The sequence below is a fragment of the Capra hircus genome, chromosome 11 (genome assembly GCF_001704415.2).
Source record: "Capra hircus breed San Clemente chromosome 11, ASM170441v1, whole genome shotgun sequence".
NCBI classification, from domain to species: domain Eukaryota; kingdom Metazoa; phylum Chordata; class Mammalia; order Artiodactyla; family Bovidae; genus Capra; species Capra hircus.
In genome coordinates, this window is record NC_030818.1 from 105,187,569 (window position 1) to 105,211,041 (window position 23,473).

Genomic DNA, 23,473 nt, shown 5'->3' on the forward strand with positions numbered 1-23,473 from the left:
CTGGAGGATGTTTCACTGCCTCCCACTTTGCACTTCACTGGACACTACAGCTTGTTCGCAGGTCTGAATCCCTCACTGCACCGGAAGCTCCTGCAGGGCTGAGGTGTTCACCTCCCACTCACCTGTGCACCTGCTCCCGGTGCCCGGCACTGGTCTGACTCGCATTTGAGGTCTGCAAACGCTTCAGGCAGAGCCACTGTCCCGCCCGAGTTTTCCACGCAGGACCAGCCTCTCCTGCAGCCCCTCTGCACCGACACAGAAAGGGCCTCACCCCGCCCTCTGGTTACTCCGCAGGCAGAGCGGAAGACAGTTGCTTTTAATCTCTTGCTTTTAATGCAACAGTTTTTACAGTTAAATCACTCCAGTTACATATACACATTCTGATGTCATTTCGTACATTTATTTTTTAAAAAACTAAAGAGGCTAATAAAGTCCCTTTTGCCAAGGTGCTGGCAGGGAAAAACAGGACAGAAGACTGAATTTCCCCTGAAAGAATACAGGCTTAGGAAACAGAAAATAAAAGAATCCACCCCCCGCTCCCCATTTCACCTACAGAGACGTCACAAGAAATTGGCCCCTGGGGCTCTGTGTAATGAAACATGAACAAACTGGGTCAAATTGTGGTTCCATTTCTTAGGCCTGAGTCACCCAAGAGTGGAGACATTTACTCCGACTGTGGGTTATGATGTAGGTTGGGAATCTGCCAGAAAAATTAGTTAGTCGAAGCCGACGGGATGACGGCTCAGACAGTAAGACAGGTATAAGACAGAGCGACCCCCTAACCCCCACCACGAATCCCCACGCACCCAGTGGAGCACTCGTCCGTCCGTCCGCTCCTTCCATCAACTTGGCTCCAGCTGCTCGGGCCGTGGGGATGCATGGACAGCGTCTAAGTTAGCAAGGCCCGCCCCCCCATCCAGACGCCCTGGCAGACCATCAGCCGTCACCCATGGTCACGTCTCAGGAGCCAGAGTCCTTGAAGTGGGACGTGGGCAGGTCCGTTCCCACCACTGGGCCCCAGTCCCCGCCAGTAAAGTGGGGTGGCCTGAGGAGCGGCATGCTGGACACGGACCGCCCACAACCTCCGCCATCTCCAGGCCGAATGAACTCATGGGGAGTTAGCCATGAACTCATGGGGAGAGGGGGGCTCTCTGAGTGAGAACTGCTTCTCATTCACAAGACGGAGGGAGTGCCTCGCAAGGCCAGCCACGAGCAGCGCCGGGAACTTGCCCCAGACCCGCTGCCCCTGCCACCCGGGGGCCCAGAGCGGCCGGAACAGTTACAGCGGTGCTGGGGATACATCACGCGCTGACCCCGTCAGGAATCCTGCGGACCGGCTTCCCCGATGGGTCAGAGGCGAAGAACGCAGGTTCGATCCCTGCTCTGCGAGGATCCCACGTGCCCCGGAGCAACGGTGCCCACACGCCACAACCACTGAGCCTGGGCGCCAAGAGCCCGTGGTGCCTGAGAGACGCCACCGCAAAGAGGAGCCTGTGCTCGCAGTAGAGACCAGCCCCCGCTCTGCGCAACTAGAGACAGCCCAGGCAGCGGTGAAGGCCAGCACAGCCAAAAATAAATAAAATCTTACTTTAAAAAAATCCCGCAGGAACCACAGTCATCACCCTTTCCTACAGATGGGAACCTGGTGGGGGCGGGCAGGATGCTGACCCAGCTGCAGGCCGCCCACCCCAAGGCATCACGCATACCAGGCCTCCACGCCGCGGGTGTGGCAGGGCAGCTCTGCCCACAAGAAGGGCCGAAACAGGCTCTGCCTGCAGGACCTACGTATCCCCAGGAGCCGGGCCAGAAAGCTTAAGGCATATTTGGCCAAGTGCTGGCCAGATGGGTCGATTACAGGGGAGAAACAAACAGAGGGAAAAGCAGAAGTTTATAATCTAACATCGCCCTCCTGTGAGCAGAAAGAAGACTCCTCAGATTATCAGACCCAGCTGGACCGGCTTGTCCTGGGCCGGACCTGCAGCCTCGTGGCTGCCCAGCGGGCTCCGTGGCACCGGTCGCCTCCCGTCTCCCCAGCAGGGACGGGGCGCAGGGAGGAGAGACGTGGCCTGGCCGTGGGAGCCTCAAACACACCAGGCCCTGCCTGGGCAGACTGTGAAAACGCAGGGACCTGTGCGCGGATGCGGGCATGCACACCTGCGTACGTGTATACACCCACCAACAGACGCCGCACACACGCAGACACGCATCCAAACACACCACACGCACACACGTGCACGCACACATACACGCGCACACACGCGTGCACAGCCCTCTGCTGGGCTTGTGGAGCCCTCTCACATATGCGGCCCAGGGCGACCTTCACCGCCATCCTGTGAGGTGACAGACACGGGAAACGTACCCCCCCGAGCACATGGGGGGCTGAGGAGGGTGCGGGAGGGCCTGGGCCGAGCCACCTGCGGACGGCAGAGCCCCCGGGGCCTCACCGGGCCCAGGGCCTCCCACTGGATGCGCACAGCTAAAGAGAGCAGGGTCAACACTGTGCTTCCTCCTCCTGCAAAATCTCCACCCCAGACAGCAGCCACAAAAGACCCTCAGCCATTAGAGAAGGCGCCCCCACACTCCACACTTCAGGGGTCACCTGGATCCGTCTACACAGCTACTCTCAGAGCAAGGAAGCCGTGTCCCCGCGTCTCCCAGAGGAGAAAGCTGAGGCACAGGGCTGGCCCCCGCCCAGACGACCCCTTAGAGGCAGAGGAACCCTCCCCGCAGCCCTGGGCTCACTGACCTGACAGCCAAGGACTGTCCCGCAACCAGGGCCCAAGACCCCCAGGCCAGGGCAGGCGGCACCCCTCAGGTGGTCTCGGTGTGGGGCCCAGAGCGGGTTAGGGACAGCCCAGCTGCCCTCCTGTCCCTCTGAGACCCCCCGCTTCTCACAGCGGCCACTCCTGCTGGCACAGCATCCCAGGGCAGGCAGCCCTGGGGGCACCCCGCCAACCGAGTTAATGAGGGGCTTTCCAGCCAAGGGGAGCAGCCCCAGGAGATCAGCGAAGCGGTGGGGCTGGGAAGGTCCTGCCAGCAAGGACAGATGAGACAACAGCCAGAGGGGGAGGCGGGCACCTGCTAAGGAGGCCCCTTGGCAACAAGAGGAAGGGGAAGAAGAAAGGAAAGATTGAGTTAGCATCACCTCCTCCAGGAAGCCGCCCAGGACCTCCCCAAGGGGGCCGACCCTCCACCCTGTTTCCAACGATGCTCGGCCAAGAGAATGAACAGTGCAATGACCAGCGTGCACGGGCGGGCCTCCCCCCGGCCTGTGGGCCCTCCGTCACCTCTGCCTTTCCCACAGCCAGGCCCAGCCAAGGCAAGGGCTCCCAGAGTCAGCAGCTCACCGGGGCGAGTGAAGGGCCTGGTGAAAGGGGAGCGGAGGCCGCATGCCTGCAGGCCGCAGTGACCCTCGATGGCCTTGGGGTAAAGAGCAGGGAGGGGGCAGGAAGAGACAGAAGGGGGAGGAGGGAGAGAAAGGGGGGAGACAGCGAAACACTCGGCTGGCCAGACGGGGCCCCACCTCAGCCCCGTGAGCCCCAGGCCTCCCCAGGCACGGAGAGCAGTCAGCCCCAGAGTCTGTCGAACACCAGCGCCCTCACAGCCCCACAGGCCAGGGTGCGAGTCCAGGACGATGATGTGGGCACAGACCTACAGTGCACCAGGCGAGGGCCAGCGACCTCGTTGCAAATGTCCGCGCGTGCTGGTCTCCCAGGGGCCGGGGGCCCCTCCCTGCTCCTCGTGGCACACCCGCGGCTCCAGTGAGGGCGCAGCGACGGGGCCTTGGGGTGCCTGACTCATCCTTGACCCTCGGGGGCTCAGCTACTAAGTGAGGGGCAGGAGGCTGTTGTGGGGGGGTGGTCTGTTCCCCACACCCCTTTGTGCCACCCGACCCTATCTGTGACCCGGGGCGGAGGCAGGGATGGGAGACAGGGCCAGACAGCCAGAAGGCAGGGCGGGCAGGCGGGCAGTGCTCAGCGAAGGGCGTGGCCGCGGTGAGAGTCCAGAAATATCTGAAGGGTGGGGTCGTGGGGCAGGCTCTGGCCGGCACCCCAGGAACAGCCCCGGAGCAGCACTGGGGAGAAGGGCCTTTGTGCTTCCACCCCAGGGAGGAGACTCCGGCCCGAGGCCACTGCCGGGTGGCAGTGACCCCTCTGGCCATGGAAACCTGCATCAGAGGAGAGAGGCTTGGGGAACCAGCTTGCCTTCTGAGCCCCTCCCACTGGCTGTTCTTTTATGGGGAGGAGGGGGAGGGGAGGAGAAGATGGAAAAGGCTGTCTTTCCAGCCAACTGGATTGAGTCAGAGGAAATTTAACCATTTGGTGACTGTCAAGTCCCACAAAACTTGGACAACTCTTCCAACCAAATAATTGCCAAAAGCGACCACATGACCGGCGTCAACCAATGTCGTGCCGAGGAGATGACCTCAATTTCCAAATATTGGGGTCATGTTTCATTTCACTTACTCTCCTTTGCCCGTTACAATGTTAAACGGCCCCAAACGCAATCTGACTTTTCATGCCTTCACACACTTGGCCAAGAAGAAGGTAGGAAAGAGAGCCATGTTCGGAGAGAGCTCAGGAAACATCTGGTGAATCTCAAAATGGAGAGGAGACGAGCTGCACCCCCACCCCCGCCCTGGATCTCAGTGGACAGCCGCTCCCGCGGACTGACGATGCCTTCCAAAGGGGTCCCACCCTGGGAAGGGAGGTGTGTGAAACCCACCCAGAGAGGTGGCTTCTTTGCAGGCCCTCAACGTCCGTTTGGCAGGAGCCAAATGTCTAAGCCCACAGCCACGGCCCAGGCGCTGACCCCGTGCCCGCCTCAGTCAAGACGGGAAAGAGAAGGCAGGGGGCAGAGACGGCGAACAGCCCACTCCAAACCCAGACGAACAAATGCTCTGCGAGCTCCCCAGCCCCAGCTGTGCGGGTGTGGACTCCCCTGAAGGATTCCCACCTGAGCTCCTGGGGGAAAGCCCAGCAGAGGAGCAAGGGCAGGGTTACATGGTTTTGTCTCTGATGGATGCCCAACACGGCTGCCCTGATCACATCCCCCAGCCCGCTCCACACCACCTCCTTGGAGGCTGCTGCTGTCCCCCACCTCCAGTGACCCCAGGAGAAACCCATAGCCTGTGAGTTGAGCTCAGGATCCAGGAAACGCGGGTGGCAGTCCAGGGCTGAGATCCGAGACCCCCAGAGCCAGGCCAAGCTCCCCGCGCCTTCCCCAGCCCCTGACCAGCTGGATACCCTGACCCCTGTCCGCCCTGTCTGGCTCGCCAGCGCTCACGCGCCAGCAAAAAGGGACAGAATATCTTGATTGGTAAGTGGAAGGTGGAAGTGATTCTTCCTGTGTGTCTTCAAATTACAAAGCAGAGCAGAGTTCGGGCTCTGAAGCGGAGCTTCCTCTGGGGGAGGGGGGAGCGGGCTGGTCCAGCTGTCCCCTGGGCCACTGTCCCTTGCCTGTGCCCGCACTCACCCTGAGCCTGCTCGGAGCCCATCTCCCACCAGCTGAGGGGAGACTTTGAGGGCCACGAGCTCTGAGGACTAAGGTGTTGGAAGACCTACCCCACGGGATAGGCAACCGCAGAAGTGATGCTTGGACACCCCCAACGGCAGGAAAGTGTGTGGGAGGCAGTGCCGGCGGCAGGCATCCAGGCAGGCGCCCTGTGGGTGCTGGCCGACTGGTCGCCGCCCGCAGGAGACGGCTCCTTCTAAGGGCAGACCTCTGGCAGAAGTCCCCGTCCGTGCATCATGTAAACGCCGGCAGCCCAGGCCCGGCAACATCTCCCCGCCCCGCCGTGCGCCTAGAATCCCGTCTTTGGGCAGCAAACTCTAGAAAACCTTCTTCCCAAGAGAAGTCGGGAGATGGCGGGGGCTGCGTATCTGGGATTCCCGTCCCCCGCCCTCCACCCTCGCGTCCCCTATTCCCGGGAGGCCCGGCCAGAACTGACCCGCTGTGACTCTAGGGGGCGACCCTTCCCGGGTTTCAGGAAAGGAAGTCGTGCTGCGCGCCTGCGATGTGGGACACAGAAGGTAAAGTTTCGGGACAAAAGTCTGCCGGCCTGGTGGACAGCCCCTCCGGCGCATCCTAGGCGGAGCCCCAGCCTCGGGTCCCCCGACAGCCCCGGCGGTCGGCCCGTTTGGCGCGGGGGAGGGCTGTGCCGGCGCGCCCCCCTCTCCGGGGCCCCCAGCTAACGGCATTCGGAGTCTCGGGCCGCGCATTCCACAGCCAAGCGGGGAAGGTCGTGCAGGCGCAGAAGAGGCCGGGCGCCCGGGGATGACAGCCGTGCCGGCCCCGGTGGCCACCGGCCCCCGGCCCCCAGAGCCCCGGCGCCCCGCGCCCTTACCTGCGCGGCTCGGAGGCGGCGCCCACAGCAGCAGCAGCAGCAGCAGCAGCGGCGGCGGCAGCGGGGACAGCAGCGGGGCGCCCGGGCGGAGCGGGCTGCGCGCTTTCCAGCGGGTGTGGACGTCCATGCCGGAGGGGCGCGCGGTGCGGGGCGCGGGGCGGGCGCGCGGGGACGCACGGGGCGCGGGGCACGGCCCGGGCAGCGGACTCAGCGGGGCCGGCACGGCCTTAGGAAGTCATGGGAGCAGCCGCCGGCCCGTGCTCTTCGTGGCCGTGGCCCCCGGGAGGGTCGGCTGGCGCGCTCGCCCACGGCCGGGAGGGCTCGACCTCGGTCCGCGGGGCGCCGGGACCCCGCTCGGCTCGCTCGCCCCGGCCTCCTCGCCCCCTCCGGTTCTTTCTGGCCTCCTCCTCGCCGCCGCCGCCCCGCGACTCGCTCCCCTGGGCGCTGCGCTCGAGTGCGGTCCGGCGCCGGCCGCGGGGACGAAGGAGGAGTGCGACCTCGCCTCGGGCGCCGAGCACTTTTCCCCCTTCCCCTCCCGCCCTCGCTCCTGGAAGGCACCCGCGGAGGCCGGGGCTCCCCGGCGCCCGCAGCAAATCAGAGCAGCCGCTGGGCTCGGCCGGGCCGGCCCCCGCTTCCCACTGGGCGCCGCGGGCGGGGAGGTGGGGCCAGCGGGCGAGTGGCGGCGAGGAAGGGGCTGGCCCGGGCCGGGCGGGGACCCGAGCGGGCACGGCGCCGGCTCTGCCGGCGTGCGCGCGCGGACGGAGCCCCCCGAGGCCGATCCTGGACCCCCACTTTTCCCGCCCCGGGTGCCCACACCTGGCAGAGCCCCAGAACCAGTGTGGAGGCGCCCTGAGTTCGAGCATTTGGAGTTAAAAAAAGTTGCAGCTCACCCCGCCTAACTTTTTTCACGTACTTGGAGTTGAGAGCTCCTCTTCTGGGTGGAGACTGGACTTCCAATCCAGCCAGATCGGGGCGCCCAAGACTGTAGCAGGCGCGTCCACCCCTACCCACGACCCGCTCTCCACCTTCCCGCATGGCAGGCTGGGCATCCGTGCCCACGCTGAGGTCTGGACTCCCGAGAAGTCCTCGGGGGGAGCTTGGAGATCACACATCTGGGATATTAATCAGGCGGAGGTCGCCAGCACCCCTCCCCCCTCTCTCCTCCTGCATGGAGACCCCTCTGCCAGCAAAAAGGGAAGCCAAGGAGACACGTGTCTGGGAGGTGACAGCCGCAGAGGATGAGGGATAGGGACCCTGCTGCCCCGGACCACCGTGGGGCACTGCCCCTCTTCCTCATCGCCTTTAAGCCTCAGAGAGGTCCCCCTGGAGCCTCCAGGCTGCGGTGGGTGGCGGCAGCCCCTTCCGTTTGGTTCCCCCAGCCCAGAAATATCCACCCCGCCCCCTCAAAAGTCTGCTGAAGCCTCCCTCAGACCCCTTCCCAGAAGGGCAACTGTGCTGGTTTTTAAAGTGGAGGGAAGATGAGTCAGGGGGCTTTTCAGAACCCAAGCCATCCCCTCTGCTTTGAACAGACAGTTCAGCCACTGACGCTGAAGCAGTGTTGGGACCTCCGCCCCCAGCTCCCAGACTGAAGGTGAAATTCCGCAAACGCCCTTCAGTTCCAACAGGGAGGGAGGGGAGGAAGGGAGAGGTTGGGTCTGCAGGCACCGCCATGTGCTGCCTCTCACGCCGGCAGTAGGTCACTGGGGCTACCCCGGGGGGCCCACATCTGCCCATGTGCTCTCGGAGGTATTCAGCACCGCTCAGGTAAAGGACGAAACGCACAAAGTGAAATGTTCTCTCTGGTTGTGTAAATCACATCTGTGATCTGGGTGGGTGTGTGCTGTGTGAGCAGGTATGTAGGTCTGTAATTCATGCGCCGGTCAGCTGGAGCTGGTCCTTGGTGAACCTTCATGAGAGAGAAGCTGCACCAGACGCTCCCTGAGCCCCCAGTCCCACCTGGCCCCCAGAACGCTCCCCACCCCACCACTAGGGGGAGGCTAGCTTCTCCTGAAGACGTGGGGTGCTACCGTGGGCCAGGGGTCTGGTTGCCAGAAGACAATGCTACCTCCGGGCTCCGTTTCCCCGCGACACAGAGAGCTCTTCTGAGGGCCGCAGATGCCTCTGTGCTGGCTCGCCAGGCCTTCTGACACCTGGAACTCAGGACAGGCATCTGGTCCCCCGAGAGCTGATAGTCAAGGGACACCATGTCCCCCGGAGAGCTGACCTCACAGTAACGGGAAAGCTTGAGACCAAGGTGGGCTCATCAGTGCCTGGACTTCGTTGGGGAGGTCAGGTTCTAGCCCTCTGAGAAACTCAGAAAACAACCCCTAATCTGAGCACCCTGCCCTGTCCGCCCAGGACGGTGGGAGGTGACCGTGACGCCTGGCCACAGCTGGGAGTCCAGCAGAGACAGCAGGAGCACCAGCCAGACCTGTGCGACGGCTGCTTCAGAGCCACTCTCGCGCCAGGTCACACACAGCGGTAAAGCACACGGTCATTTCTGCCCCTTACAGATAAGGAAGGCGAGCATGAGAGCGAGCGAGGGACTTTCAGTCCAAGTACCCGCACATCCATCGTGGCCACGCCCGAACCTGAGCCCAGATTTCCCTTCAGGAAGGAAAAAAGGGGATCGATTTGCCCAGATCCTTGCCAACAATGCCTCATGGTGGGTGACCCCAGGAGCATCCCCTGACCCGCCCACAACTGATTAAAATGAAGAGTCCTTTGGAAACTGTTTATTTCCCTCTGGGCTCCAGGACGCCTGTAGCGACTGAGACCCTCGTGCCCAGCCCTGCCTCACCCCCGGCGCCACCCCTGGGCCTCTCCAGGGTCCCACTTGGTCCCTCCCTGAGCATTAGCGTCAACTGCCGGCTCCACCGTGGCAGGGACTCGCGAGCATCCAGGGTTCTGAGCGCCCCTGGCCGTCCGTGGCCTTGTGTCTGCCAGGGTGCCTGGCGGAGTGTAGGGCAGGCCAGGTGTGCGCCAGCTTTGCACCGGGACCCAGCGCCCACCCTTCCCTTCTTCTGCTGTGAGGTCTGCTCACCGATTTTTTTAAGCGACGGGTCATTGTCTGAGTGTCCACGACAGGCCCTAAGTGCGGCTCGCTTGTGGGCTCTCTCATTCCCCCTGCCACCCGAAGGGGCCACCCAGCCTCCCAGGGTCCTTGGCTGGCTGGGAAAGCCCCCCCTTCCTGGGGAAGCCCCCCAGGACAAGTGGCTACCTTCTCCCCCTCCACCTCTCCCAGGGGGGAGCTCACAGCCCCTTGGAGGAGGTGGAGGAACCGGTGATCTGCTTGCCTCCCAGCGGTTCACTGCCCAGCAGATCCAGGAGGTTTGGGGGAGCTCCCGTTCTGCAGGCTGAGTGGTTGGAGCCGCCTCCGCACTCACCCACAGCCGTGGGGCAGCTCTGAGGTTCCCTCTGGCTGCCCAGGGAAGGTGCTGCAGACCTGCCTCCAGCACCTATGGCCCCAGGTGCGTCCTGCAGTTGGTGCCCAGGACCGGGCCAGCCCCGGAGCCCCAGGCTCAGCTGCGGCCCAGCGGCAGGGATCGCCAGCCCTGGACCTCGGGCGGCGAGTGCTGGCCTCCGGCTCTCAGAGCTCCTCCCTGGGAAGCGGGGGCGAGGACATTGGCCTCTGGGGAGCCCTGTGAATGACAAATCGGGCCTGGAAGCCCTGAGGAGCCCCTCAGGGTCCAGGGGGCTCTGGGGCCCCCTCCCGCCCGCCCTCCCTCTCCTGTATCCTGCAGCCGGGTGGACTCCCTCCGACCCCTCTGAGCCTCCTGCTGGACCCTTCAGGGCTTCACCCCGTTCACCGGCCCAATTGAGTAAAACCCCTCCCATTGGGCCTGGAGGACGCAGAGGCTGGGGCCGTGAGACCACCCACTTTAGGACTGGCAGCTAGGGTGGCCCAGCCGGACTGGAGCCCAGAGCTCCCGCCTGGGCCCCAAAACTGTATGACCCCGCCCTCTGGGAGGACAGCGGCTGTTCATCCCTCTGGCCCCAGGAGCCCCACCTCTGCCTGCACTGAGCCCCGGACCAGCAGACCGGCAGAACTTCCAGCCCTGGGCCCTGCCCACAGCCCCCTGCAGACTGGATCCTCGGCAGGCCAGGGGCCACTGCCCTGCCCACCCAGGCTGCAGGCTGTCCCTCCAATCCCCAGCAGAACTCAGGCGGGGCAGCTCTCACTCCCAGGGCGGCCCTGCACAGTTACCAGGGGAAACCCACCACTTTAAGGCTGAGGTCGACAGGTGTCCTTCCCCACCTTCTCTTTGACCCGGTGGAGGAGGTGGAAGGGAACCCAGGCAGGCCAGTGGCCGAGAGCTGCTCCCGGGATGGAAGGCTTCCAGGGGCATGAGTTTGCTTGGGTGCCTATAACAGAGTACCTGAGACCCGGCGGCTTGAACCCCAGGAATGCACTCTCTCACCCTGGAGGCTGTGAGCTGTGAGATGTACAGACGTGAGAATTGGACCATAAAGGAGGCTGAGCGCCAAAGAACTGATGCTTTTGAACTGTGGTGTGGAGAAGACTTTTAAGAGTCCCTTGGACTGCGAGGAGATCCAACCAGTCCGTCCTAAAGGAGATCAGTCCTGAATATTCTTTGGAAGGAGTGATGCTGAAGCTGAAGCTCCAATACTTTGGCCACCTGATGCGAAGAGCTGACTTGCTGAAAAAAGATCCTGGTGCTGGGAAAGATTGAAGGCAGGAGAAGGGGATGGCAGAGGATGAGACGGTTGGATGGCATCACCCACTCAATGGACATGAATCTGAATAAGCTCCGGGAGACAGTGAAGGACAGGGAAGCCTGCAGAACTGCAGTCCGCGGGGTGGGAAAGATCAGACACAGCTTAGTGATTAAACAACAGCGACCCCAGAGGCTGGACGTCCAGCTCAGGGTGTGGGCAGGGCTGGTCCCCAGAGGCGGCTCCCGAGCTGGACGACGGCCTTCTTCCCCCACCTCTGTCCTCCTTGCAGGCCGTGTCCTGATCTCTTCCTAGAAGGACGACTCACGTTAGCTGAGTTCGCCCGAAAATGAAGGTGACTTTGTCTCTGCTTTAAAGGCCCTTTCACCAAAGACAGCCACATCCAGAAATGCTGGGGGTCAAGGTTCAGCGTGCGAATCTGCGTGGGGGCATCAGTCACCCAGGACACCTCGCCGTCGCCGTCTGTGGGCCTTTGAGGAAGCCCGGGGAGGGGGCTGTCTGTTCTCCAGTGCAGTAGGGGCATTCTGAGGCCGGTGGGGTGGGCAGCACCCTGTCCGGCGGGAGGAGCCTGAGTGGCGGCTCCCGTGCCTGCCGCTCCAGCCTGGCTGGCGGACAGCCTCGCTCCCCCTGCACGCGGAGCCGAGCGCCTGGGCTGCGATGTGTCCACACCGGGCCAGGGAGTGGGGGGCGGAGAGGAGCCAAGGGGGCGCCTGGACAACAGCAGCGACCTGAGACGCAGCTGCCCCCTCCCCTGCCAGGCTCCCTCCACCTCTTCTCTCCCCCTCACGCTCCCACAGCTCACTCTTCCGGAGGAGAAGCCCCGGGCTGCAGGCAGATGCACCGAGGTCCCTGTGACAAGCGTGGGCGCGGCTGGTGCAGCCTGCACCGTGGGGGGGAGCTGGGCCTCCAAACGTGCCTCTGCCTGCATCTCCTCCCAGGCGGCCTGGCCCCAGCATCCCGGGCCGGTCCAGGCCCCAGCCTGTGCTCCACAGGGTGTGCTGGGTGAACCCGAGGCCGGGTAGGGAAAGAGGCACCACAGGAAACCAGGAGCCGGGGCCTGGTCACCCTGCTTTCCAGGGCTGCAGGATCCTCCTAGAATCCCAGGGGCTTTCTCCACTGGTTTCCCCATGAAGCCCTCTCCTCTATGCCAGAACTTCCACACCACCAAGAAGTGAAGGCCTCTCCCACCAGCCAGCTTGGGATCCAGCAGAGGGCAGGGGCTGTTCCCTCCCAGAGCGCCCAACCACGACTCGCAGCCCTGCACCTGCAGACCAGCCAGGACTCAGCTGCTGGCATGGTCCAGACCTAGCACTCCGGTCTGCCCGAGGCTGGAGCTCTTCGTGACTGCAGAGCATCCACCCAGGGCCAGGACGCAGGGTTCTCGGCAGTCAGGGAGCTGCCCTCCCTCGGGGGCAGGGATAGGGACAGGCAGCCTGATGTCAGGGGTGCCCGCAGCAGAGGCACCCTGGACCAGCTGGCGTGGGGTGGGTGAGTCAGGCCTGGCAGCCCCTCGCGGCGCGGCCCGCCCCTGCTCCCCGTGGCACAGCTGTGTCCATGTAATGCCCACTCTATTCCTATCCAGGGCCAAGCGAACTTGACGAAATAACAGGACTTCAGGCAAAATAGCCCGTGACAGAGAGCCTGGGCTTTGGACACTGAGGGCAAGTTTGCGATTATTCAGACAGTGGGATGTGGATCCACCCTTCTCGGCCTCAGACTGGGTGGACAGGTCACCCTCCTGGAGACGTTTTGCAGGCAGAGGTTGAGCTCACAGCCCAGAAGAATGTCAGTTGGAAAAATCCCTATTGACTCTCGTAAAGAGCTCTCTGTGTAAACGAGGCCAGCGCACCATTGCTCAGGGGCAAAGGGCACGTAGGCTGCCTGGGGTGGCGTCTGCTGAACCTGGGGATCTCATACTTCTTTCCCCGCCAGCCCGAATGGGACCCCTCCTCGGGAGGTCAAAGGCAGAGGTGTCCCTGGAGCTCGGAGCCAAGTGCCCCAGGCGTTCAGTGCTGCCTCGGACCTCAGCTTCCCATTTGGAAAATGGGTCAGAGAGACTCTTTCACAGAAACCTGTGTGATTGCCTTTGTGGGTGAGGCAGGGTCTGTCCCGGGCACAGAGCCAGAACACGTACTCACCTTCAGGGTCAGAGTCTCAGAGGGCATAAGGCCCTGGCCCGTGAGTGGAGGTGTTGAGCAGAGGTGACTAGGGGCCAGTGTCTGAGGACTCCCGCATCCGGGGTGGGGGCTCTGTAAGGAGCTGACATGGAAGCTCAGACCCCAGGGTCCCGGAGAAGTCGCTCAGGGCCTGCTGCCACCTCTCCAGGATGCCCTCCCTGAAAGGTCCCGCCAGCGGAGGGAACGCAGGAGCTCGGGCCCAGAGGAAGGCTCATGAGGCTGCACTGCTGGGGGAGGGCTGGGCAGAGAGTGCAGGGCCCCGGGGCCCGCTGGGAGTCTGGAGTCTCCCCAAGGAGAAAGGGCCAAGTAGGGGTTTCAGGAGGAGAAGGCTACATCAGAGTCATGTTCTGGAAAGATCCCTGACTGCAGGGTGGAGAACTGCTCAGAGAGGCCAGAACCAAATCAAGCTGGAAGCGGGAGGGAGGGGAGGCGGGGGCTGGGATTCACCTGGACTTGCCAGGAGCCCAGGGCCCAGCCAGGAAGCCAGTCAAGTGCCCTCGCTGTGGGCTCTGCTGGCTGCAGAAACTGTGTGCAGGGCCCATCACCCCGAAGGGCCCCCCCCCAGCTCCTGCCTGCCCACCGATGGGAGGGTGAAGTTCTCCCACGCAGGGGTCCTCAACCCGCAGGGCTGGGCCACACTCTGTTCTCCACGCAAACACCCGCTTCTCATGCACCCCTCCACGGCCGCCTCCAAGGCCCCGTTCACCTGGCCTCTGGCTCTTCATCCGCTGTGTCCGGTGAGGACTCACGGGCCACCGCCCCATTTCACAGGTGAGGGCGCCACGCCCCGAGAGGGGCCCACAGACCCGTGCCTTCTGCCTCCCTGGTCTCCGCCCACCGGGCTCCCCGCACGGCACCCTCTACCGCTCAGCGATCAGAGGCGAATGCTCTCTCCTTCCCAGGAGCAGGGCTGCCTGCTCTTTAAAACATCCCGGCCATGGGGCATGCCCACAGGGCCCCCTCCTCGCCTCTGCCGCAGGTGACGCCAGGAGGATGTGGGGCAAGGAGACTGGAACCTGAGTGGCCCGAGCCCCTCTCCACATGGCCCCGGGACAGCTGCGCCCCAAGGCCACGCCTCTGCCGCCTGAACAGCAGGCTAGCAATTTCATGAGTTCCTGTGCGGCTTCTTCGTTTTAACTGAAAGAAAATCAACTATATTTCAGTTTTAAAAAGGAAGTCACACAGGAATTCATAAGGTGAAAACAAAAGGCTGTCTCTAATGATAGGGACTGGGCCTTAGCCCTGTGAATAAACACATTAATTAATCTCTCACAAGTAAACAAACAAACAAGAGCTTGGAGCAGTGGACGGAGGAGGCGGGCCCTCCGTGGGCGCCGGCTCCGTGGCGGGAGGCGGGAGGCCTCTCTTTACGCTTGTTGGCGCCGGGTGTTCCTGAAAAGTAAACTAGGTGCGGGCGTTGTTCGGTTGCCGTCACGTCCGACTCTTCGGGACCCGTGGACCCCAGCCTGCCGGGCCTCCCTGTCCTTCACTATCTCCCTGAGCTTGCTAAACGCACGTCCGTTCAGTCGGTGATGCCACCCAACCATCTCATCCTCTGTCATCCTCTTCTTCCTCTGCCTTCAATCTTTCCCGGCATCAGGGTCTTTTCCAAACCAGATGCTGATTTAGGGCAAAACCCTTCGGGTCATTTTTCTTCACCTGTCAGGCCAGTGACGCTGACCTGGGTGGGACAGGGTCCAGGCAGGACACACATACCCTACCCATTCCTTGAAACAGCCCTGCTAACGCCCTGGGATCCTCAGCCTCACCCTGGTCCTTGCAGCTGTGTCCCGGGGCTGCCGTAATAACACCCACCACCCAGGTGACCGAAGCGTCGAGAGTGCCCTGTGTTTCTGAAGTCCAGGTCAGCAGTGCTGCCCTCTCTCTGGAGGCCCTCGGGGTCTGTTCCCGGCCTCTGCCAGCATCCTGGGCTCCGTGGCTGGCGGCCTCACCCCTGCACGTTGCGCTGCCGTCTTGACTTGGCTGCTCCTGTGCACCTGCTCTTGAAGCTTCCTCCGCCTCCCTCTCTCCTCCCTGGATAGTCCAGGATGGCCTCCTCCTCTCAAGATTCTCAACTGCCTGACATCTGCAAAGCCTTGTGCAACTAAGGTCGTATGCCCAGGGTCCCCCCTCCAGCCTCTGCAGTCCTGGACACAGAGAAATAGGCCTCCGTGCCTGGGAGGCCGAGAAGGCTCCGGGGTCAGTGCATAGAGCCTGGGGTCGCTGGAGCAGGCACGGAGAACCTGCCGTGTTTTTCATGTCCCGAGAGCAAGGTCCCCTCTGGCAGGAGCCTCGGCGGGAACAAGGCAGCCGGCGAGCAGACAGACATGGGCAGAGCCCTGCACGTGGGGGCACGTTGCCCAGGGATGCCCAGCGCTGCCTTGGTGGAACTGCTGTTTTTTCCAGTAGGTCCTAGCTTGGTTTTCGTTTTTACCAGGAAATCAATATTTTTAATGGAAGTAGCTCCCAGAGAAGATTTTCTTCCATACGAGGAAATATAAGGGAATACAGAATTTAGAATGAGTGCCCCAAAGCAGAGTTCAACGCAGACACTGAATCCATTTGCTCCTCTAAATCTCTGAGCTCAAGTCTCTGAACTGAGCAGTTGGCAGGCTTCAAGTGACTTGGGGTTCCAGCGGGGGGTGCTTTAGGCGATGTTGGTGGGAACTGACCCAGCAGCTGCACCCCCTTCTTTACCCGTCACTCGCTCACACTGAACACCCCCAATTCACAGGTGAGCTTTCAGACTCGGAGCATTTAGAAACGGACCCCAGGGCCCATAGGCCCCCGAGTGGAGGAGCCAGGATCCACCATCCACCCCAGGACGTGTGCCTACTCCCTGCTGCCCCCCAGCAGAAATCGTGCCCACAGACCCACACAGACCCTCAGGGCCGGGAAGGGAAGGGTGCAGAGCTGCCTATGGGGGCCCCGGGCGGGTCTGGCTGTGTGGTGCTGGCAGTGGCCCCCGAAGGCACGCCCATCCTCTGATTCCCAGAACCTGGACTGTGACCTTATTTGGGAAAAGAGTCTGTGCAGATGCTCTCTAGTTTAGGCCCTTGAGATAAGGAGATCTCTCGGTTTAGCCCTGAAGTCCATCAAGCGTCCTTAGAAGAGGAAGACAGAGGGAGATTGGAAACAGATGCGCAGAGATGCGATAGGAAGACGAGGCGGGGCTGGAGAGACGCAGCCGCCGGCCGAGGAACATCTGGGCTCGGCGGAAGGGACGAAGGTCCCTCCCTCGGAGCCTCCGGAAGGAGCTCGGCCTGCAGGCCCCGCGACCCTGCGCTTCTGGCCTCCAGAACCGGGGGAGCGGCAGCCTCTGTGGTTTCACCACGTGGCTTGTGGTCGTTTGCTATGACAACCACCGGACTCTGAGGCACCGGTCTGCTGAGGCCCAGATGGCCAGGCCCAGAGCGTGGGGCACCTGGAGCGGGCTCGAGGGGAGGGGGCAGACCAGGAGGCAGGTCTGGCTCGAGGCCAGGCCCCTCAGCTGACCTGGCCCGGTGGCGCTTGTCCCCTTGCTGGGCCAAAGGGGTGGGTCTGGTAGAGGGTGCTGCGGGGGCTGCCACACCAGGCTGGGCTCTGAAAGGCAGGGCTGGGAGAGGGCCTTACTCCAGTGATGAACGTCCTTATAAGAGATCACAGAGGCAGAGACTGGGCCGATGCGGCCACAAGCCCGTGGATGCCTGGAGCTGCCCACAGCTGCAGGAGGCAGGAGGACCCCTCCCCAGGGACAGCGGGGCCCTGCGACACAGCAGTTCGGACTCAGCCTCCAGAACTGGGAGCTGCCCGCCTCCCCCGGTCGCTGGTGCTTCTCACAGCAGCTGGTCAGTAGGTGCACGCCAGGCCTCCCTGTCCTCCACCATCTCCCGGAGCTCACTCAAACTCACATCCCTTGAGTCAGTGATGCCATCCAACCATCTCATCCTCTGTCATCCCCTTCTCCTCCTGCCCTCAGTCTTTCCCAGTATCAGGGTCTTTTCCAACGAGTCAGCTTTTCATCAGGAGGCCAAAGTATTGGAGCTTCAGCTTCAGCATCAGTCCTTCCAAAGAACATTCAGGGTTGATCTTTAGGATGGACTGGTTGGATCTCCTTGCAGTCCAAGAGACTCTCAAGAGTCTTCTCCAACATCACAGTTCAAAAGCATCAATTCTTCGGCACTCAGCCTTCTTTAGGATCCAACTCTCAAATCCATACACGACCACGGGAAAAACCATAGCTTTGACCACACAGACTTTTGTCGGCAATGTGATGTCTCTACTAGAAATGAATAAATCAGGCAAGTTAGGCTCCCCATGCCCCCATCAGAGACCCAAAACTCAAAGATGTGGGAGACCAGCTGACTCCCACCAGACTGGGGTTAATGTGGGACCCACCTGCCCAGTGCCCGGCCCATCGGTGACACCTCGGCCTTGCCAACCTGCTTGGCTCAGAAAATGCTGGCTCTGCAGCCCAGCGTGCCAGGACCATCCATCCTGCCCTCACTCCCCACCTCCCAGCCTAGGAAAACGCAGCCTCTATGCCAAGGAAAGTGAGACAGAATGTGTAGGGAGCTAATGAGGCCCTGGGCTCAGGCGACTCCGGGCCGCTCCCCTCAGGGGGCACTTCCATTCTCAGGGGCACCCTGCCAAGGCCCCTGCCCACTTCGGAATTTCCCCTTTGAAGCCCGTGGGCCTGAGCCAGTTTGGAACACAGGGCCCGGCTCCTCGCAGGAGAATGAAGGCAGCGGGCCGACGGCAAAGACTGGCGTCGACTGGGTTCTCTTTATTTTTGTCAACAAGGAGATTTGTCTTAATGGGAACCAGCAGTGGGGCTGCAGTTTCCCACCCCTGCGGGTCTCAGCAGCAGCGGCCCGGCTCCCCACTCCAGGCAGGACACCTGTGAGTTCTGTGGGCAGGGCTGTGCGGCGGGGGCACCTGGGGAAAAGGGCCCCCGGTCGGCTCCATCCCTCTCTCCCTGCCGGGGGCTCCCAGAGCCGCCCCTTGGGCTGCCCCTCCCCTGCACTGATCCCAGGGACAGACGCTGACTCTTGTTCCCGACTCGTGAGACAGGGAGCTACCGCAAACGGACCTGCTCCTGGGCGGGGTGGGGCCTGCACACCTGGACTGAGCTACTCAGCCTCTCTGAGCCTCAGGTTGCTCATCTGTACCATGCGAGCCTCACGGGCTTTCCTGAGGATTCGATGGGAGAGAACCACCGGCTGGCCTGGAGGCAGGGGTGCCTGGCCCGTGCCCGCTGCTGTCACTCACACTCTGGTCTGGATCGGGGAGAGTCCAACAGCGGCCCTTGGGGCACATTTGCTTCTAAATGGGCCAAAATGCAAACCTCGGACACTCAGAGCTCTAGACCCCGGAGTAATTCTCAGGCTCTTAAAAGCCCCTGCCCCACCATCCCAGGGACCAGGCCGCCCAGGCCACCTCGCCGTTACCTCTGCAGACCCCAGAGGATCTAATCTGCACCCTGACTGTTTCCCCCGAGGCCTCTCTTCTTGCCAGGTATGAGCAGAGGGCAGAGGTGGGCTGGAGCTGGCTTGTGCCAGCCTGCCGCAGCCAGGCACGGGCTTCTTGGAACCAGCCGCAGTGGGAGGATTTACTCCCCTGTCGCTGCGGTGGCTTTTTAGTTTCTCAGTCGTGTCCGACTCTGTGACCCCATGAACTGTAGCCCACCAGGCTCCTCCATCCATGGGATCCCCCAGGGGAGAACACTGGGGCGGGTTGCCGGTCCTTCTCCAGGTGTCTTCCCGGCCCAGGGATCGAACCTGCGTCCCTTGCACTGACACCAGATTCTTTACCACTGAGCCCCCACGGAAACCCCTTTACACCGTGGAAATGGGCAAACGCTGCGGAGCGAGGCTTTTCCCCCATACTCAGCCATTAGACATTGAGCACCATCCGAACGGTTTCCCCCAAGTGGCTCTCTGACCTTTATCTACTTCCTCGAGGCCTGGGTGGTGGCTGGCATCTTCCCCGGAAGCTTTCAGTGATGTCTCGGGCATTCAGGGGAGGCTGGGCGGGCAGATATTTCCCTTATCCATTTTAAAAGCTCAGATTTCCTGTGGGGTGGCCATCTGCTTTCTGAAGAAGCTGTCTTTTCTAAACAGCTGTCCTCAGATATTTGAAGGGCTGTCATGTGGAAAAGGAGCCATTCCATATGGGCTGAGACCAGAAACGCCACTGGACAGATGCGGGGGGCGGCGGGGGGGGAGTTTTTCCTGTCTCTCCAGAAATGCCTTAGAGCCACAGGGCGCCTTCCCAGGGCTTATCTCGTCTGCATGCGTGCATGCGTGCTAAGCCTCCAGTCGCGACTGATGCTCTGCGACCCTATGGACTGTAGGCCACCGGTTTCTTCCATCCCTGGGGCTCTCCAGGCAAGAATGCTGGAGTGGGGTGCCATACCCTCCTCCAGGGGATCTTCCCGACCCAGGGATAGAACCTGGGTCGAATTATGTCTCCTGCATTGGCGGGTGGGTTCTTTACCAGCAGTGCCACCTGGGAAACCCCTCAAAACTCAGCTCACTTTCATGTGAGTGAATCCCTCCTGAGCCCACTCACTGGGCGTGTGCAGCTCCTCCGGCTTTAATCACCCAGATGTCCTCCCAAGAACAGGGAACACACACACAGCTCTTTGCACAGGCCTACCCTGTAGCAAAAGCTGAAACTCCAGTACTTTGGCCACCTCACGTGAAGAGTTGACTCATTGGAAAAGACTCTGATGCTGGGAGGGATTGGGGGCAGGAGGAGAAGGGGACGACCAAGGATGAGATGGCTGGATGGCATCACTGACTCGATGGACATGAGTCTGAGTGAACTCTGGGAGTTGGTGACGGACAGGGAGGCCTGGCGTGCTGCGATTCATGGGGTCGCAAAGAGCCGGACACGACTGAGCGACTGAACTGAACTGAACCGAACTGAACTGAACCCTGTAGCAAGAATTCAACGCCTGGTGACCAAGAGACCCCTGCTCTGCATCAAACCACAGAGCTTCAAAGGTGAACGGGCTCCTGGAGGTGGGTTTTGTGCCAGGGTTGCCACTCAGCGAGCCCTGAGCTGGCACTCAGCACCTACTGCTCTGACCTGTGGAGGAGGTCCCCGTCCCCACCCCAAACCCCACCTGAAGAGGGCACCCTGGACCCAGGAGGCTCCTGGTCTCCCGTCCCCTGCCCTCGGGGTGGGGGGCGGGGTCTGGAGTTGCATTTCCCAGCAACCGACTGACTGGCTCTCTTTCAGACCATCAGCTGGACACCCCAGACACAGCGTACCCTGCCCTATTTTGTTTCCTCTTTAAATGAATTAAAATGGTCACTATGGATTGACAGCTGTGTTGACTGAGGGTCTCAGGGCAAGGAACAGTGGTTGCATTTGTTCACATCGGTCTTAAGTTAGCGTCTTGGGAAAAAGATGGAGACGACCCACTGAATGATGACTGTTTCCTTCTATTTGCTCGTTGTTTGCAGTTCAGACCGTGCTTTCAAACACATGCTTTCCTTTGCCCCCTGTGAGAAGCTCACGAAGAATAAAGGAAACCTTGGAAGCCAAGTGTTGCCCCAGATCACAGCACGTGTGTGACAAAGCCCAGGAGAGAGCCCTGCTCCCCCAGCCGCCGGCTCAGGTTTTGTTTCCATGGGAAATGGCTACACCAAGACGTGAAAATGATGACGTGGTCTAAGGAATAGGTCCCGAGAACAGAGGGTCTGGTACCTGCCAGGCACTGTTGGGAGTACTTGAGACACAAATTCCTATTTTATTTTTGCAACAAATCCTGAAACATGGATGCTGTTGCCTCCGAGGCTTAGGGAAGGGAAGGGGACGTCCAGGCTGGACTTTGGGCCAAGTCTTCCCAGGCCCACCCTGTGCTTTCAGGCCCCCATCTTTTACCCGAATGCCCTCGCTGCTTACGCCCCTGCTGCTTCCCGTCCCTGCCGAGACCACCTACTGGGGAGCCTGTGTTCCTTGATCTGAAGGGAGATGTATGCTTGTGCGCAGACACCCGCGGGGGTGTGAATCTGAGAGGCTGCTGGCTCTGTTTGAAAAGTGTCCACTTTCAAGGCGGGAGGCTCTGTGGGCTCAACCATTGCCTGACCTTCTCCCGGATCCCTTCTCTGAGATGAGACTCACTGCTCCACAAAGACTCTGCATAGCCCAGGCCCGCGCACCCCCACCTCAGCCCCCAGGCTGAGCGAGTCAATTGGCAGGAGAGTCTCATTCACCCTGAGTGATGACCAGCTGTGCTGGGGGAGGGGCTGGGAGGTGGGTGTGGAGACACCGAGACAGCTTCTGTCCTCTGCGGAGACACAGGTTTCAGTGAACATCCCCAGATGCGTCTTATACTCCAGCCCTCCTGGCAGACCAGCTGGTGAGTAAGGAGCTCAGAGTCATGCCGCTCTTAAGGTGTGGACCCAGGGCCAGCAGAGGCTCGTTTGGGGTTATGCAGGACACATACGCAGGACTTCCCTGGAGGCTCAGTGGCAAAGAATCCACCTGCAATGCAGGAGACCTGGGCTGGGAAGATCCCCTGGAGAAGGGAACCACTCCAGGATTCGCGCCTGGAGGATTCCATAGACAGAGGAGACTTGTGGCCTGCAGTCCCTGGGTCACAAGAGCTGGACACGGCTGAGTGAACAGCACACACACAGGACACAGGACAGAGTCACGCTGAGCAGAGCGCCAGAAAGGAGGCTTGGTGCGGCCTTCCTGAGACCACATCGTGGACGGAACGGGGCTTCTGGAATGCCAAGGAGGCTTCTGGAAAGTAGGCGGTGCTTTGTGCCTGCCGCAGGATGTAGACCAGACGGCCAGACGATTCTTTGATTCCATTCTTCCTCAGGGGTTTTGGAGGCTTCTCTTTTCAGTTCCGAAGACTCTTTCTGAGAGAATTTGAAGACCCAGACGTAAAATAGCTGACTCTTTTATTCCTACACCTCAGTGAACATCTTTGAATAGTCTGATAGACAGACTGACAAACTCCTGCCTGGAAATGCTGGCTGGTGTCACGACCCTGAGCAATTCACTGACCCCTCTGACCCTGAGCTTCTGCCTCCTGGGTCCTGGGGATGAAGTGGGGTAACACACACTGGGAGCGCCTCCTCTGCAAGCACAGCACACGCACTCTGCAAGTCTTGGCTGTGAAGCCCATGCCTGACCAGCTCGGCCGTCTCAGAACTGCGCTGTGCCATTGACTGGCCAGAACGTGGCCACTTAAATATCAATTTAAAATTCATCGAAAGGAAATAAAATGTGAAATTCGGTTCCTCTGTCCCACTAGGCACGACGCATGTGTCCGATGGCCACGGGCAGCCTTTAGCCACAAATGGCAGACACAGAACATTCCCGTCAGCGCGCCGAGTTCTCTGGACTGTAGACAGCGTTGGTCCAGAGCCTCCACAGCCCACAATCAGCCAGAACATGGGTTCAAAACACAGATATGTGCGCTTCTCGCCCGGAGATGCTGACCAGAGGGACCCAGGATCTCCACGCATGAGCAGCTGCTGAGTGATCCTGATAAGCATGAGGCCTTCCCCGATGGCTCAGCGGGTAAAGCATCTGCTGGCAAAGTGGGAGACACAGGAGAACAGATTTGATTTCTGGGTAAGGAAGATCCCCTAGAGGAGGAAATGGCAACCCATCCCAGTATTCTTCCCTGAAAATATCCCTTGGACAGAGGAGCCTGGCGGGCCACAGTCCCTGGGGTCACAAAGAGTCGGACACAGACAGAAACTGACAGATACCCCGCCTCGAGCCCGTGAGGCCACCGAGGCCCAGCATCTTGGCAAAACCCCAAAGCTGGCGAAGAGGCTTCCCGCGCTCGGGGCTCTGCTCCAGGGTCTCTCTTGTGTCCATCATCCGCTGAGCAGCCCAGTTGGCCCCAAAGGCTCAACCCATTCTCCATCTGCATCTCTGAGGCCTCCATGTCTGCCAGGTGGAAGGGACACACACCCTGGGCTCCCTTGGCCTCTCCAAACTGTGGTCTGCTGCGCTCTGGGTAAAGAGCAGTACAGCTGCTCATCTCGACGTTAAAACCAGTGGCTCAGAAACCCTGTACTTGTCAGAGAGCCCGCGTGTGAGCCCAATCCACTGGAAAATGTCCTCAGCCCTCCAGAATGTTTTAATGGAAACAGCTTTCCAAAGGACGGAGAACCAGCCAGGGAGCCAAAAACTAGTTTCTTAAAAATGACTCATGTGCTGTTGGCCCGAGCCCGGCCCTCGGCCTCTGCGCGGCTGATGCTGACTCGTATCCATGCAGAGTCTGTAAAAT